This window comes from Squalius cephalus, assembly GCF_949319135.1.
Source record: "Squalius cephalus genome assembly, chromosome: 12".
Lineage (NCBI taxonomy): Eukaryota > Metazoa > Chordata > Actinopteri > Cypriniformes > Leuciscidae > Squalius > Squalius cephalus.
In genome coordinates, this window is record NC_137133.1 from 28,165,159 (window position 1) to 28,171,661 (window position 6,503).

Sequence of the window (6,503 nt, forward strand, 5' to 3'; positions counted from 1 at the left end):
TCATATAGGGCTAATTTGCTACAAGTAACTTTCATGGAACTAAAAAAACTTCCACATTGGCGCTCTAATTTTCTTGGGGTGCATATAGTTTCTCGTCTGCCATATCCGACTACATGTTTTACGTGGCAGTAGCAGCTCACTGGCTGTGTATCACATATGCTTGTGTTTTATGACAGGTGGCAACCAGAGGTGGGTTAAAGTACACAACTTCCTTTTGAAGATGCAGTGTCCATAGACCTGCATCAAATGACTGAGAGACAAGAACGGTTTGACCTAAAAATATCACAATTGAAACTACTGCGGAAAAAAGACACCTACATCTTGGATGCCCTTGAGGTAAGCTAAAACATACCAAAATTTAATTTCAAAGTGAACTATCCCTTTAAAGGTGCTCTAAGTGATGTCACACGTTTTTTAGGCCAAAACATTTTTTGCCACATACAGCAAACATCTCCTTACCATCTGCTAGCTGCCTGTCCCCTCAACACACTGTAAAAAAACGCGGTCTCTGTAGACACCCCAGGCTCCACAAACAGCAAGAAAAACAAACTGGGCTAACCCGCACCACAAAACATAACAAACTGTTCCAGCCAATAACCGACAAGAAGGATTTGGGGGTGGGGTTTGGGGGGTTAGTGGTCGGATGAGGAGGAGGGAGGGTCTAGCTAACCTCCGTTTTGTTTGACAATACTTTGAACGTCAACAAGAAGTGACGTCACCCAACATCACTTAAAACACCTTTAAGTACACTACTCAAGTAAATCACCCATGGTACGGCAGCAAAGTTCCTTGATTATTACGCAGGAATGAGAGTATAGTTCCTAGCCATATCGGCCTAGAAAATCACAACTTTTCATTTTCCGTCGGTCTTAGTACACGATGTAACTACAGAAGAGTCAAATTTTAAATTAGAAAAATATTGAAACTCTTTGGTCATTTTTTTGAGAGAGATGCTAACGGTCTAATCAGATTCAATGATCTATGCTAAGCTATGCTAAAAGTGCTACCGCCAGACCCGGAGATCGGCTGAATGGATTCGAAAACTGTAAAACTCAACTGTTTAACTCTAGGGGAGTTGGAAAATGAGCCTATTTCCAAAAAAAGTGGAGTGTTCCTTTAAAGTATAGAGTATTACATTTAAAAGTGCTGCAGAAATGGCTTTCACAGTCTAGAAGAGATAACTGATGTTTGGGAAGGAAAGTAGGTCCTCGAGGCATTTTCATTAGGCCTCCTCTCCGCTAGCCCAGACATGGGTGGGTACCTCTTCCATGTCCTCACACATCCAGTTGGGCTTATGGACACAGTTAATGTGACGCCTTCAGGGAGTTCTGGAAGTGCAGTGAGTAAAAGATGAAGGTGGAAGCAGGAACGGCCTGATGCAACCAGTCACTGTATACGCTGACGACAGTGTGGCTCTCGAGGTTGGTGATTCAAAATGTGCTAATAGCTTGACGGAGGCCCGGAGAGAAGTTGAATCTAGTTACACCCACACTCACACTGCGCTCATTATCACCCATAACACTGGAGGAGCAGCGACAAAATGAGGGAGGTTACACATGCACCTAATAAGCAGATTTGTAAACGTTCATTTTATAAACATGGGTAAGAAGTCATGCAATCTGTGAGTGTTAATTGTTCTTTATGCACTCAAATGCAATACACCTTGAATGCAATGTAAAAGCTTTGGCATAAAACCATCTGCCAAATATGCTCTGCTGCATGTTTCATTTTATTATTCCACTTACCCATGCAAAAAGCACTTACATATAACATGAGAGGTTGACTTAGCTAAAATGTTTCCATAATTTACCAAACTCACAAGATAATTCAAAATGCTTTTTTTAATTTCTTGCATTTCCTTTTTTTTAAACAAACTTCTCAGTAAAGGATGTTGAAATCAGATCTTTCTTCCATATCGAGGCATAAGTCAGTCCATTGTTTCTCCGGAATATCGAGTTCTGATATTCTAATTAAAGATTATGAGGTACATTTTTAAAAAATAAAAATATTTTAAGATATATTCACTTACTATAAAACTTTGTTTGCAATATAATCCATAACATGCATTTAGAAAATAGATGAAATTTCATGTTGACTTCAATGCGTATTATGCGAAAAGTTAAAGAAAAGGTTAAAAACATGTTTTTTTGTGTGAGAAAAAAGAAGAAAAAAGCAGAAACAAGATTCCAAGTGAAATAATACAATGAAATAATTTGATAAATAATTGCATATAAAATAAAATAAAATTAAGGTCGAACCACTATAGTCACATGGACTATTAACGATGTCTTTAATTCCTTTCTGGGCCTTGAAAGGTTGCAATGACCTTGCAGTCTATAGAGGGACAGAAAGCTTTCAGAATTCATCAAATAGATCTTTATTTGTGTTCCGAAGATGAACAAAGGTCTTACGGGTTTGGAACGACATGAGGGTGAGTACAGAAATTTCTTTTTTGGCTGAACTAACAATCGGATTGGACTTGGCCACGATAAAATTCGCTAAAGGTGCATTGTGATAATGTTTGGATCACTGAAAACATATTTGGAGGTGGTCTCCAAATATGGAATACTTTAATTTGCACTGACCTTTGACGTTTAACCTTCATTAAATGTGGTCGGAATCCACACCAGACCACCTCCAAATATGTTTTCAGTGATCCAAACATTATTTTATTGTGGCCAAGTCCAATCCGATTGTGATCTGCTCTGCTCACCAAAAAAGCTCAATCCAGCTACCTGCTTCTCAAGCAATTACAGCATACAGCATACAGCTTCTGTATAGTATTGATTATCAGTGCATTTCCATCAAGATGAACTTGCAGCCTGCATAAGGACACTATTAATAGTCTAGAGCAGCTGTATTCAAAAGGCTGACTCCTGACTTCACTAGTAACCACTAAAGGTAAATTAAACAGCACAGGCCATGAGTGAATGCAGGGGGAAACGGAGCAAACTAACAAAAGACACGAACAGTGGGGCACAGGAGGATAGGAGGAATGAACTCTGCGAGCATTGTGGGCTGAAGATAAAGTGCTGATCCAGCAGACAGTGTCCTACACAGATTGGCTCATGCGATGGACAAATTAGAGCAGTGCCCAGACACATGGGCAGCTCCAGTGGGGTTTGAATGCGGCTGTGGCGCATTTAAATTAAACACTCACTTAAAGAAATTGGAATAAAGATTGTGATCTTCTGAAAGGCCTCTTCTTTTATTAGGTGGTATACTTTCTTACGTGGAACACAAAAGTACGTTTAGCCGAATGTCCGAAATGCTTTGTGATCATACTGGGGAACAGGAACAGATGTGGTCACTATTCACCTTTATTGTAGAGCAGCTCAGACAATCTGCAAGTTAACCTCCACAAGAAAGAAAGTTAAAAGGGTTTAGAACAATGTGAAGGAAAGTAAATGATGAAAGAAGCCTTTTGGGGGAAATATTCCTTATGAATTTTATTTTATTTATTTATTTTAGCTCATAATCAAAATAAAAATCAAGTAGTGGCTGCCTAATGCTTTATTCTTTAGAGCCCATAGGGTTTTACTTTAATGCAACAACCATTACAGCAGCATGCATAAAACAATATGTTCCAATCATAGAGAAAAATAAATAAACTGATTTTAAAATTAAAGTGATTTTTAATATTTTTAGTGGAAAATAACAAATACAGAAAAAAAGGGGGTGAAAACTGATTAAGACAATGATTTTGCACTGTATCCCACATTCATAAAATTGCATTTTGCCAGTGAGATAATATTCTGAGACTCAAATGCAAACAGAAAATGAACAGTGTCATCTAGTGGTTGCTTTAATAAGGACAGCTTTCACTGTGATCTCATAAAAATGAAGCAATCTCCATTGATCAACTCAATGTACAACTATAAGAAAATAACAACAGCTGTCAGGTTGACATGTTCCTTTGTAGTCTGTTTAAAAATGCCTGAACAGATAGTAAAATCCATTCAAGTTTGCACTGACCTCACTGTGCATAAATTAAGTTTGTGACCCCTGCAAATGACAAATTCCCAACTTAATTAGATTTCAAATTTGTGAAAGCTTTCATTAATATTTTATGAGCACAGCAGACCGTCATCCTCCCTTAGCATTGTTTTTCCTTGCACTCATTTAACCAGAAAGCCTATCAGTATAGTAGCATTGTTTAGACAGCGCTGGTAGTTAATCAGTAGGCACTCTACTTAATACTGTCAGTGTACAGCAGTACCACTGTCAGAAACAAATCCTTACAGAGTGCTGTGTCTGGGGTTTCTCTGATGGCCAAGGATCAATGAGCGATCATGGGTAAATCAATGTGCTCTGGGGCCCTGCGACGGTTCAAAGAAAAAGTGAACTCTATGCCTGTGGTTTGGAACAGAAATCACCTCATTTCAATAATCAGCCAATCAGAAAATCTCTAAATTAGTCTTTAAAGATGCATAAAACGATGATATATAAATGTATTGGTGGCAATTACTCCAAATGCAAGTTAACGTTGTCATTGAATGACTCTCATCGCTTTTAAAAAAAAAAGAATCTTCGGCTAAAGATACATTTAATTGCTCACTTCTTATTCTGAATGCATTTATTCCAAAAGAAGACGTCAACATTGGTATGCTAGTGATGCAAGATCTCTGCTGCGCTCTGTGCACTTTTGTTCCAGGGATTCATCTTCCCCTTTTGACATAACTGCGCTCAAAGGTGATCTGTGGAGCTTATAAATTCTCAAGGGAGCTTGTCACCGGCTTTAAAGATTGTCACAATGTTAAAAGTGTTACTAGGAAAGCCATTCTTGAAATGTCAGGAGGCTCTAACATGTCAGAAAAAAACAAAAGCATTTCTTCACATAATATCAAAATGTCATTTTGAACATGAATGAGCAAAAGATGAGTGTAATGGGCTTTACCAATGGCATTCTTGATTTACCTACTCAAACCTTTTTTTTTTTTAAAGAGACAAAACGATAACAAATATCTGACTGGAGAAATGAACATGTTATTGACTTCAAATGGCTTAAAATGGTCTACAAATGGACTTGTTGCTTTTAACCTCTGGCATTGTGTCACACAAGACATTGGCTTGTTCATGTTCTTGCATGCTAAATTGGATTACCAGAAAGGACATCTGATCATGCTCAAAAATAAGTTAGACTGTGAGGGTCATATTCAGTTGTGATTTCTCTGAACAAACAAAGCACACAGTGACATTCTTTCTGGGATACACATTTTCTGTTACACAACAAAACTAAACAGACACCACAATCTCATCATCCATATAGCTGCTGTATGTATTAACCTTAAAGGGGGGGTACAATGGTGTTTCATGTATTCAGAGTTGTTTACAGTGTTAAAGAGATGGATTCTCATGCTAAACATGGGCAAAGTTTCAAAAAAATATTTTGGACGAATAAAGGAGAATTTCTGTGCCGAAAATCTTACTTCCGGGTTGGTACAAGTTTCGGCTGGGTTTTTTTCGATCGTGGATCTAATGACGTAGACCAGAGTGGAACTCCTTATATGAGCAATTCTCTCGGGAAAGCTCGCCCGCGCGCACGTCGACCAGAGGAGAGCGAGAGCGCGCACATCAACGCGCTTCAACAGGAAATCATCGGCAGCCAGCGCCGCATAGGATTTGTTCAAGAATGTCTCCAAAAAAGTGTGTATTTGGATGTGAGAGAGCTTACCGTGTTCAGCTTTCCAAAGAACCCAGTGTTACAAGAACAGTGGATGCAGTTTGTTTTTCCGGGGCAGCAACGGAGTGTAGGAAGTGCGGTTGTGTGTTCTGGTCATTTCAGTGACGAATGTTTTATTAACAAGGCCCAGGTCGATGCTGGATTTGCAAATCGTTTGCTATTAAAACGTGGTGCGGTCCCAGTGATAAAAGACCCCATTCATGTAAGTACAACTGGATCGGATTTCTGTCTTTTGCTGGAAAGCTACCGCTTGACTCTATAGCTCCGCCTCCAGGAGCTCGGCTTTTTCCGGAGAGAATCGGAAAGCTGTATTTTTCTTTTATAAATATAATAAAACTAAACACTTTTTGGAGATATTAAGTATGCACTACTACTCTATATGTACTCAAGATTAACATGAGATTAGGTGAAACTGTGCATGTTATGTACCCTTTAACAGAACCGTTTTCCACTTTCTTAGTTCTGGAATAGAACTCTAGTCTAGAACTCAGAAACTGCGCCCTCTGGTGACTGGGATGTGAATATGGGAACAAACTAGGACCCTAGTTTTTTTGCCTATGATTTAGCAGTTTATACTAGCCCTTACTATATTCAATTCTGTATTTATATTATTATTTTTCAGGGATGATTTAGTTAACCCTCTAAAAAAAAATAGGTTCCTAGAACTGCGGTCCTGAAAATGCACCCTCGGGTATTGCAGGAATAATTGGAAAAAAATCTAAACAAAACCCAAAACTCATAAAAAAAAAAAAAAAAAAAAAAACAACATTTCAAAAGATACAAATGTTTTGCATATAATGCTCCAAAGAATTCATATCAA